The sequence below is a fragment of the Poecilia formosa genome, unplaced genomic scaffold, assembly GCF_000485575.1.
Source record: "Poecilia formosa unplaced genomic scaffold, Poecilia_formosa-5.1.2 Scaffold169, whole genome shotgun sequence".
Taxonomy (NCBI): domain Eukaryota; kingdom Metazoa; phylum Chordata; class Actinopteri; order Cyprinodontiformes; family Poeciliidae; genus Poecilia; species Poecilia formosa.
This window is the reverse complement of record NW_006800108.1, coordinates 654192-666424: the sequence shown is the minus strand read 5'-3', so window position 1 is coordinate 666424 and position 12233 is coordinate 654192.

The window sequence follows — 12233 nt, the reverse complement described above, 5'->3', positions numbered from 1 at the left end:
TTTTTCCTACTTTGTATTTTCAATAATGTAATATTGGTTTTATGAATATCATAATGTGCTTTAAGAAAAATCCCTGCTCAGTGAAGAAATTTTGTTAGTTTGACCAATTAAAAGATTTTAAATTTGATCAAATACAACACAAACATCTTTAAAAAACAACAACTGTGAAATACTGTTTAATTTATTAGAAGATGTAAACTAGAGTCCAATTTCAGCTATCATTAGCTACCCAAAGTATAGACAAATATATCTTCACAGTGCCTTCCTACCTTATAAAAATGTTCCACACTCCCTTTTTGCTGCCCTTAAAAACGTGGCACCCTTAGTGGAGAGCCATATTGCCTGAAAACTACGTCCTAATTTATTGACTAAATATAGTTTTATAGGTCTATTTATATCTTAAAATTCAGATTTGCTAATGCTCCGTTTCTGATTTTGACAAAAAGGGCTGTGTTTTCAACCTGAGAAATTCAAAGTAAAAGAAGTACATTTTTTTTTATTTTTAGTTGCTCTGTTAAATCGTTTTATTGTTCGGATCTAGTGGAAAGTTTTTCTAAACTACCTTGCGTCTGGGTTATAAAAAGCAGTTGTAGGATTTTAAATGTTTGAGGTATGAACACATCCATTCATTCATGCTGCTGTATTCTGTGCCTCGGGCCAGGCTTTTCCTCTTTCCCTCCCTCTGTGTGTGTGTGTGTGTGTGTTGCTCCGTGCAGCAGCCATGTTGGAATGCTGGATGTGGAGAGGGGGGAAGCAGGAACAGGCTACGAGAGAGAGAGAGAGTGTGGGGGCAAGAAGCGGAGACAGACAGGAGCTCTGTAACTCTCAAACAACTCTCAGCTCTTCAACCTGAAATAACGGACTACTAACCGAGAGTAAGTCGTCTCTTCCCGCCGGCGAAACGCTCACAAACCTCTGGGAGGAGACCTGGAAGAAGTCAGCGTAAGTGATGTTATGTTTGCGGGACTGTTTTCAACTGCTAAAAGATACGACGGGATGCGGCTCGTCCTGGCTGCCGCTGTCGTTTCCTCTCTTTGAAAAGCGGGGGGGAATTCACTATTTCACCCACTCCCTTTTATTTGGAAAATAGTGGATACGGTAGCCTGGTCGTACTGTACATCTGTTTTTCTCATTTGTAAGTTAAAAGAGTTGGAAAAGGTGACCCCCTCCGTCGCCACCCAACTGGTTGCCAGTGTAGTCGTAACTTCATGGTAAATAAGAGCTCCGGATTAACCTACATTTAGCTTGAAAACCTCTCTCAACTTGTGCTTAGTCTGTGTCTTTCTTACCAGTAGCAGTCGGGTTACCTTGAAACTCTTCCTTAACAAACTGAACTTGGTGAACTTTCTAACGTAAAGGAGCTTTTCGGTGTGATTCCTTGACGTACTTCTTATTTCTTGCTATTTCATACTTACACTGGAATAATTAGCTGTTTTGTTGCCTTCACGTCACCTTTTTTGTTTGTTTGTTTTTTTGCAGTGTTAGGGATATTTTAACTGCGGATTCGGGAGTTTATCCAAATACATTGACAAGTTATTACTCCAGCTCTTCAGTTGGTATTCTCTAGTTTTCCTTTTTTTCTCGATGCCATATGATACTTTTCTGCCAAGTACATTTTCTCTTTTGTCCCACAGTACATGCCATCAGATTTTCAATTGATTTTACAATTTTGTTGTAAATCCTCATTCAATCAAGATAAACTCTACCCTCCCCCAAATAATATTCTATGTGGCACACAACTCTGATGCTCACATAAAGCAGCTTCTTAATAGATCTGTTTCAAAGCTTGGCTATTTCCACCCCTTTTTTCTATGTGTAATAAAATTACCTCTACAAAGTTGTTTACTTGTATTCTGTAGGCTCAAATGAGACATGAGCTTTTGCAATGCTCAGACCCCAATTTCACACAATATTTTACCTTTTTGCTGTTCTGCTTTTATATGGAAATGTAACAACCTGTTACTGGTTAATTAGTAGGGCTATCTGCTCTGATTACTAGCCAGTAGTCACTTGGGTTACAAACATGTTGTTACCACAATAAAAGTGACAAGAGTGATGAGGTTTTTTTTGCTAATAATAATGTTTTCTTGTTGTCGAACTTCTTATTCTCATAAGTAAGGGGAAAATGTAGTCGCCCTCTGTCAATATTTAAAAATGGCGTAAAACTAGAAGGCATGATATGTACAATCAAATTAGTCCAGATACAATCCAGATAGAGAGAATGATAAAACTTTAACATTTATTTCCCTTTCCTTTTAAGCTGTAATGTGAGGTCAATCAAATTATGGAAAGACACTGAATCAGGAAATGAGAACATTTCTTTTTGTAACACTCGCCGGCTTGATTTCTACAGATAAACGGTTATCTGAATTTATGTAAAGCAACATCTTAATCTCCATGATACAATAACAAGCCTGGAGGTTATTCACACTTAGTTAAATATTGAATATCTTAAAATCTTGTGTTGGATTATAGACGCTGAAGAAGCGCTCAATGCAATCGTCAGAAACGGTGCGCTCTGCTCCGCTTACGCTCAAGTGTGAAAGAGGTTCTCTGTTTGCCTCTGCTTCAAATTCTACATGCAAGAAAATGTATCCTGAGGCCACCGGCGCTTCTGATTTAACAGTGCACAAATTAGAGCGTGGTTCTGCACGTCCACATTTCCATATCTTAAGTGCTGCTTTGTATATTGATGCGATCCAGGATGCAGGATGCAAATGATGTGGTCCACTCTAATTTTGTTTTTACTAATTATATGTTTGACAGCACATTATTAAAGTTATCTACACCAACTCAGCTGGTTGTGGTGGCTAATGACAAACTCCTGTCATCTGAAAAGTGGACGTGCTTGTCAGGAAGGTGTCCTGCAGGAGCCACTTCCTTCACTACAACAAGCCAGAGGTGAAATGCTCTCTTTGATGTGCGGCTCGTTGAAAGCACACGTCTCTCTCTCTTGAGTGCTGCCGGCTTCGAAAGGAAATCCTTTCTGCTATTAATAAAATCCTTTTTCCTGCAGTTTCGAGATGGTGTTCAATGATGTCTAACTTGCGGAAGAAATTGGCTCAAAAATGATTATAGTCCACGCGTTCTGCAACTACTGCAGCAGAGTGCGGTAATGTGTGCTAATTACTCAAAATGTCTTTTCGATTTTCATATCGCTGTGTTTGTAAAAAGGCTTTCCAAACTGTAAGAGTTGAAGAAGTTGCTTAGCATGCAGTTGCGCGCGCCGCTTCACCTTCCTAATTCAATCCTTCCTGTGGCAGTTCCACGGCAGGCCAGCACAGGCGTGGTAGCCTGTGTGCATGCTTATATCTCTCTGCATATGTGTGTATAAAGTGCAGAGCAGTGCAGGAGGCCTGTATTTATAGAAACACTTGGCTACACTCAGTTCTGCCGGGGCAGTCCACTACCCTGCAGAGATGTGTGCTGTGTTTTTATCTGTTCTGTCTCTTCATGTGTGTTAAAGGTCTTCCGTACTTGGTCTCTGTTCGAGTTTTGTCTGCAGAAGAGAGCAAATGGGAAAACATTCTAGAAAAAGGCAAGAGTGAAACACAGCCAGCAGTGTTGTGTTGCTAGATTGCAGTACACCGTGACTCATAATGAGTCTAACAAGTGATAGCACTCACTGCAGTCGCCATCTGCGGAGGCATGTAGACATCCTGACACACAGTATGTGTGTGTCATGAGGATTTCATGAAGTAATTTGACTTTGGAGAGACGCACAACTCTGCACTTGTTTCTTTGCAGTTTGAGTGTTTTCCAGGCAAGCAGGGTGGCTGTGTGTGTGTGTGCGTGTGTGTGTGTGTGTGAGTGAGAGAGTGAATTTTTTTTATTTATTTATTTTTTTAATCCTAAGCGGTTGGCAGCCCCGGACCTACCTCAGCTGTTTGTTCAGTCCTCGCCAAATTTAAGATTGCTTTTGGCACATCCAGATTGCAAAGGTGGGAAAGAGAAAACATGAACGAACAGTTAAACCGAGGAATCACTGCTGTTTGTTTTGGAAGTTTGACAAATGCACTGTGTTTGTTTATTTATATTTATGCACAGTACCAGATTGAAAATCTCAACACATGCGTCTGTTCATTCCCAAACACTCCACATTTTGGACTGATGCTACTGCAGGGAAAATAACACCTAAGAAAACTCTATATTGGTTTCAGAGAAAGATTTAAGTCAGTGATAATTATTGAATTTTATTGTCTTAATCTCTTTGTAACTATGGATTACTTGGTTTGTTGCTAAAATATGGTGTAGATTTTATGCCAACAGCATGTTTAGAAATATGTATACTGAAAAAAGAAAATGTTGACGTGCTCGATACATGTTGTCCCTGCTGCAAATACACTGTTTTATACAAAACTTTACATATTGCATCGAAGCTAAATATTCAGCATCTGTCTGTAATAAACTTTGCAGCCCTGCATCTCACAATCCCGGAGGTGGTTTTAACTCTGAGGGAAAAGGAGAATTAATGCAGGTTTGGGTGTTTGGAGATAAGGAGCAAATTGTACATCCATTCCCTTTGCTTTTGGGATGCATTCAGGAAGCAGACCCCCACGCCCCTCGGCACACCCCCACACACACACACACACTCACTCACACATTTTCAGAGCACTTATTGTACATCCTAAAACATGCCGTGTCCCTCAGGAGCCTAAAAGGAAAACGCCTTCTTCCTCTCAAAAGCAGCTACGCTGCTCATGCTTTTGCTAGTATTTATGGGTGAGTTGCATGTCTGTCTGGATGATTGCTTGCTTGTTGTTCTTGTACTGGAATCAGGATGTTGTTTACCACGGATAACTTGGATAAACATCATCCTTGTCTTGTCAGTCAGTCTTTCACTTCTTAAAGTTAGGATTAGAGCTTTCACTGTCAACCCATGTGGTTGCGTTTGACAGTTAATGTTGCGGTTCAGTTACGTAATGTGATAATACAGCTGGAAAAAACTAGCCTACAGTATTGTTTTTGACTATAAATGTCTGGTGACTCGTATGTTTTTTTTTTTTTATGTGCAGTTCGCATTAGCCAGTCTTTTTAACATGTGGACTCCAGAAATCACAGCCAAAATCCCTAACATCAACGTAAACACTGACTTTTCTTTCCTTTTGCTGAAATGCAGCTAAGATCCCACCCAGTGCAGCTCAACAAAACGTAAAATACAACAAGTGTGTTTTATTTAAGCCAAGGGCAGCAAGTTTAACTTGATGTTGTTGTTGTTGTTGCAGGAGTCATAATGGAAAAACAAGCAAGAGTAGAACAGTTTGATGCAAAACAGTTTGAGACACGTTGACTCTGTTTAATTAATAGCCTTTTTGCTTGATGTTTATTTGCTATTAAAATTACTTGTAAATTGTTCTGAACCTAAAAAAATTAGCTTAACTTCATAATAAGCCTTTAAACTCCCTTAAAGTGCACTTTGAAGGACATTTAACATGTTCAACCCTATACTCCGTCTAAGTTGATGTGTGATCTTTGCAAACAGCATTAATTTAAACTTTGCGCAGCAATCTGTTATAACTTTAGTGTAATGCTTATCAAACATATCTTCAACTGCAGAGACTGAAGTTTACTACACAAGTTTATTGGTTAAGTAATTGCAGGTCTGGCTAGTTGTGCGATTGGATTTCAGCAGCCTGACGCAGCTAAAACAGAGCTGTTTAAAGAACCAGTGTGCGCATTCATGCACTTTGATAGATGAATGTGCAATGCGGTTTGCTAGCTGTATGAACTGAAGGTTGCTACAATGCCAGGAAATGACATCAGCAGTGATGACTTATCCCTGCTCGGGGCATGCACAGTCAAGGACAGACGGAGTTGTTCTCACTTGGAGCAAGCCACCTTTGGTCAAGCGGGTCACTGCAGAGTGTCACCGGTATAATAACTGTTTAATACAGTTGGCACTGTGTCAACATGAGAAGCAATGCAGCTTCCTCGGTTAGAAGTGTCTGGACAAGCCAATGGTTGTTGCAGAATTTTCACTGAACTGTGACTAAACTATGGTTACGAGAAATAAACAGCTTAGATGCTCCAATGAATTGCCTCTCATCCTTTGATGAGTGAGTTCATGTGTGTGCGCACTGCTGTCGTGTTTTAGTGAACAATCAGTGTAATTGCATTGGAGTGAGTCAGAAGGCTGGGAGAAAGAAGTAATTGTTGGTCATTGTTAAATGGAAAGATAGGAGTAATATGAGAGGAGCAGATGTTGAAGGGAAGGATATTTTTTTTTTCTGTATTTTCCGCTCATATTTTCTCCTCAATATAAAACCCACTATCTGTGTTCAGCTTCACCTGCAACATGTTGATGTTTCACAATGGCTTTTAAACAGGAAATCCCCTCTTTTGATATGGTTTCTCTGACGTCCTGCTGAGCAGGGCCTTAGTTTACCATTCTCCTAGTCACAGTATCTCAGAATGTGCCCTCAGACATGACTAATTTATTAATGTCATTAAAAAATGTGGCACATTCTGCTACAAACCATTAACTAATGAGAGTGTAGAGATGCTCCCACTTTCTTTTTGGATGATAGATCAAATCTGTTCCCACATGCTTTTTAAATCTGAACCAGTACTATTACAGTTACTATGTCCAATTAACAGTATTTTGTGTTTCCATAAAATATCTTGATAAGATACTGTTAAAAAAATAATTACAAACCAATTGATAATAATAATGTACCTGGGAGTCGCCACCGTTCATCAGAGTGATAAACCGTCTCTCCCCAGAATCTCTCCTGTCTGCATTGTGCAATTGCTGGTTTTATTAATGGTGCAAATACAATCAGACTATCTGGCTGGTTTGGAGGGGGGGCGGGTCAGCTCCCCTGGTATCGTTGTGGGTTGGGACCACGGCCTCCTGCAAAAAGCTAAAACCTGTGAATAATGGAGAACTCTCTAAAAATGCTTCTGTCTATTGTAGTAGTTCAAATACAAAATGTACCTTCATATGCATGTACACAGTGGAAACCATCTTAGCACTTCTGCTGGAACGATTTATAGTCTTCCTTAACTTCGCTCTTCGAGGTACAGCCAATCAGCAACAAGGAAGTATCTGGAGCTTCTGGATGGATTGTGCTTTGTGCATAGGTGTTTCAGCTTCCCAAGCTACATTTTCTTTTGAATATTTTAGAAATACTCTACAAAAAAAATATGCAAATGGGCACATTTTCCGATAATTCTTTAACAGAAAATGTTCCGTATTTTCCGTATATCTGAGGTCATATCTGAGGCATCAGATATGAGACAGAAATATCTGTGAATAGGCAGGGTTGAATACTGAACCGTGAATAGGCAGGGTTCCACTGTAACACTTTGATGTCACTTTTAGGATTGTTGCACATTAACTTAGCCTGGCCATTGCTTTCTTGAGCAAGTCTGCTCAAAAAACATTCAGGATGGTTGCACAGTCTGGCCTTTCTCCCCTTGACTCGCATATCCCCGGTCGATTTTTGACCAGGGACTTTGATTTTCTGCACTGTTTTGGAATTGTAGTCTGACTGGTTTTAGCAATGACAGCGGAGGAAGTAAAAGAAAAAATCTTTCAGTCTGTTTTGGTCATGCTTCCACATGAGTTAACATTAACATCCATCTTGTTTGGATCGGCTCTTCTCTCCTCACGGTGGAGGACGGTTGCTTAGAGTACTGGTAATTTTCGGTAAGCTTCATAGCGTCGAACTGGTGCATCACATACCTCAACACAGCCTGCGCCTCCAGGATGCAATTGTTTCTCAACAGCAAAGAGCCCAGATCTTCTGTACAAAGCAAAGTACAAGGGGCTGTTTTTTTTTTTTACCAGGCTAACCAGAATAACCAATTCTATTTAATTACAGATTGGAATAACTTACCACAAGTGTTGTTAGATGTATATGAACAGCTAAGTTGGTTTTCCCAACTTTATATTAAAGTGTTTTGCATTTCTGTAGCTCTACACTCTGTCTATTCTTTGTCCAGCGTCTTTGACAGACTCCGCAAAACATCTTGAAATATTTTATGTTTGCATAAACGTAAATACTGAAATTAAAGGGAGCTGCTAAAGAATCCTAGGGCTAAGATGTAAGGGTCGGTTCTGGAGGGCTTTTGACATGCATGGCATTTTATCCCAAAGGTTTCAAATCTTTGGGATTTGAAACCTTTGGGATCAGCATTTATAAACGTTGATGCAAAAAAGAGATTTTTGCCAAGTTGCTGTTTTATATTAATCGCTGAACAGGGTGTCGTATAGCATAAACTATCATTGTTGAACCAGCGGAGTAATAATCGTTTTCCAATGGATGGTTCTCACTACAATTGCAGTGTGATATCGTTGTGTGCAATATCAGCATTGAGACAGACTGTAGGAAATGTTAGACTGTTAAGTAAGGGTTGCCTGAGGTTCATGTTCCTAACACTGATATCAAATCTGACCAGGCGGAAAAGCTCTCTGCCCTTGATACTTAACCTAGTTTTGATACTCACCACTGACTTAGAATGGTGGTGCTTGACATGCTTAAGTACATGGAGGGATCATAATGACAGAAATTAAATACAGAAGTGATATAAATGGTAATTTATCTCAAGTGTTCATAATAAACCACTTCATAAAGAGCCATGAAGTCAGGCTTATTTTCCCCATCTGTGAAAGCTGAAGGCTAATGGGTTAGAGGTAAGGCGGGTCTAATTAACATATTCATACATTCTTGTATGCAAATGAGGCAGTGATAACTAAACCATCTGAAGGCATCAGGGTTTAATCTTAATGGACAATTTTGAGTATTTTGAAAAAATTATAATTTAATTTGGCAGAGTTGGAGCAATAACCGAATGTGTTCAAGCTTACTTAGCTTCATATCTGTTTGTTTTAGGGTGACTGTTTTCTATAAATATTTGACTGTGAACAAAATAAAAGATTCCTCAGGAATCCAGCCAATTACTCTGTAAAAGCCTGGTTAAAAAAGTATTTATTCCTTGAGAATTATGTTGGTTTAATTAATTGCCTTAATCTGTCATTTTCATAAGACTCTTCTTGGTTAACTGTGGATCAGAACCACAATCTTTAAAATCTTTAGACAAGTTTAACTAATTACATTAGTGTGTCTCAATAAATTAAGACATAATTGAAAACTTACATGCATTTCTGTAGTCCAGTTCAACAGTTGAAGCTCTTCAGATTACAGAAGAGAAGACCATTAAAAAGGATTTTTAATTTAAATAAAATGTTTTTTTTTACTGCTGTGTTATGGCCTACACAGTCATATAATATTCAAATTATTTTGATTGCTTAAAAAAAATCAATTCAAAATGAGTAAAAATCAAAGGATTTGAAAACCAAGAGGACTAAACTCTTATACATTTTTCAGGTAAATTGGCTGTTTATTCCAACATCCATCTACATTTTACTGCTTAATAAAATACTATTGAGGATTTTGTATTGACTTCACTCAGAGCCAGGGAGAAAATAAAAACGACACAATCACACCTGTCCGCTCAGCCAAATCTATGACCTCACGTCTTCTGTGGCGCAATCCTCAGCCACCATCATGCTGTCGGTCAGAGCCATAATAACCTGCAAGGAGAGCGACAAAGATCGGTGGTGAAACACCTGGATTCATGCCCTGTAGGTGACGTCAGTCTCACTAATGCTGGAGTTCCAACGCAAACCCAGGCTGAGGTCAGATGTGGGGATAATCCAGCAGTGTCTGTCCTTGAGTCAGTGCATACATGTCTGCCTTTGTCATTAGTCACCAGTAGGCTCCCTCTTGTAACAAAGGTTCATTGATAAATTGCACTATGGCTGTTTGTTTGCAGCAATGTCTCTCCACTCTTTGTTGTGCAGAATAATGTAAAACATAAAGGATAAGTTGCTCCGTCCTGATGACTGTGCAGCCGCTAACGAGCCACGTTAAATTGGTAAAAATTAGCTTTGGCTTTAGTCTTTTTTTTTGTACAATCTCTATGAATGTGCTGTACTTGTAATACATTATGTACTTGAAAATATGTTTTATTTAATTTTTTAAAAGATTTCGACATATTCTAAAAAGTTTTGGGTGCTCAGATGAAGATGAAAACGTACCACTTTAAAATCTACTCCACTAGAGGGTGGTGTTAGTGCACCAGCATCATGAAGCTGGGATTCTCACACTGGGGCAGAGATTAGATCAACCTTATACATGAGAGCTACGGTAGTGTGTGTGTGTGTGTGTGTGTGTGTGTGTGTGCTTGTGTGACATCTTGAGCTACTAATCCAGCGGCCATTAATCTCCTTTACGTCTGAGTACTTCTCATCTTGTCTGTTGGATTGCGGCTTTCCCTTTTTTTTTTCTTTGAATGTGTAGACGATGAAGAAACATATTTCAACCGTTGCTCGAATGTTGAGTTGGACCAGCAGTAAGAGTCACGCATTGCTGAGTACTTCATTATATGGAATGGTTTTTATTTTTAATAAAATATTTATATAGTTCACCATCACTCTGCAAGAATTTACCAAAAATAACCTTGAATTTTAGACAGCAAGATGTGATGAGTTATCATCGATATTGAATCCTAACTAATACTTTGGATTTTGCTTAATTAAAACTTGAGTATCTAACATGATTTATGAAATCTATTTGGTATTTTAAGCCAGAAAAAAAAAAAATCCGCATAGCTACCAATAATAAAACAATTTGCTACCTTTAATGCTGGTTCAGCTTTATTTGTTTTAGGCCAATGTTGTTTTTTGTGTTACTCAAATACCCAAATCAGATTGTTTTGCTGTCCCTGATTTAGTTTTTCCCCCATGTCTGCTTGACTTATAGAAAGGTACGGAGAGGTTCCTGACATCAAGGCATACCAAGGGGTTTAAAAAGTTCAAAAAGACCAACTTTTTCCCTAAATAAAGCCTTTATTTAGCCAGGGAGTGAAAACATCTCTTCTTCCTTGGAGTCCAGGTCAAATTGGCTGCAAGAATCACTTCTTATGGTGTATAGCCAAACATTATCAGAAAGGTTAACAGAGCTTGAGAAAACAAAGCAATTTCAAAAGCTGTTACAAAATAAAACAAATGGTTAGACGTTAAAACTTTTAAGATGACGAAAAACAAACCATCATAAACAAAAAATAACTCTAGATTATATTAGTATAATGGCTCAAGATTGATGAGACTTGAAGAAAAGTAGATTAATAATAGATAGTTTACTGCGGTATAAAACATGATATGACAAAAGCTTTGAAAGTTAAGCAGGTAAATTACTTAAAGCTTAAAGGTACAGATGATTGTGAGAGATTCAATTGTTCTGCTCCGGCCAAGGCTTTACAAAAGAGAGAGATGTGGTCATATGAAATAGCATTTTCAACCTAAATAAAAACAACCAGTTGAGGTGTAAGCTTTTTTTTTTTAATCTCTTATCACAGTGAGCATCAAAGGATAGATTTGTCTTCGAGCTACATCTCTTAAGTATTCTTATGAAGTGACATTGACCCTGCTCATTTAATCAAACAGGGGCTAAAACAGATCTTTATAAAACACCGTTACATATTGTAAGTGGAGCTAACAAATTCACCGAGTCTCAAATAACAGAAAATAAGGATGTGGAAATTAAGTGAGTGCCTTATATAAAGATGATGCAGTTTTACTATTGTATATTGTACTATAAATATAGTAAAAGCCATGGTATTTTTACGTAGGGTTTTCAGAATGTCATACCAGCCCGTGCCGACTTGTAAAGTTTCGCCCATATGGCGTGTGTAAAACGCGAGATGAATGGGATTTACTATCCACACCGCATGGAATTAGATTAAAGTATAATTGGATCAAATGTGTAAAGTCAGTGGAACAACTGACTGCTTCTCGCCTTGTCTCACTTCTCTTTGTTGCTGTAAAGATGGATGATTTCTGTCGCAGAGCGCTGAGTGGAGAACATTACATTATGACTAATTGAGTGGCTCCTCAGGGGTACGTTTGTGTGTCAGAGATAGAGTAGCTAGAGGCAACATTTCCTTCTGCTTGTCATTATCTGCTTATTTATTGCGATGTGTGACTTTTTCATTGTTTACCTTTGTTGACCTTGTTTTGGTTTCTTTATCCATCTTTTTCGTCTCGCAGTTATTGCATAAAATGTTCCCATGTGTTTCCTTTTTCACTTGCTTCTCCTCTGTCTCCTGTACATCTGCTTCCCCCCCCACCTCCATCACTCTCCTGAGGGATCAAAGCCACTCCCCCATTTCCCTCTCCCTCTTTCCTTTTCTCTCTTTCATCTCCCTCCCCCTTTCATGCTTACAGC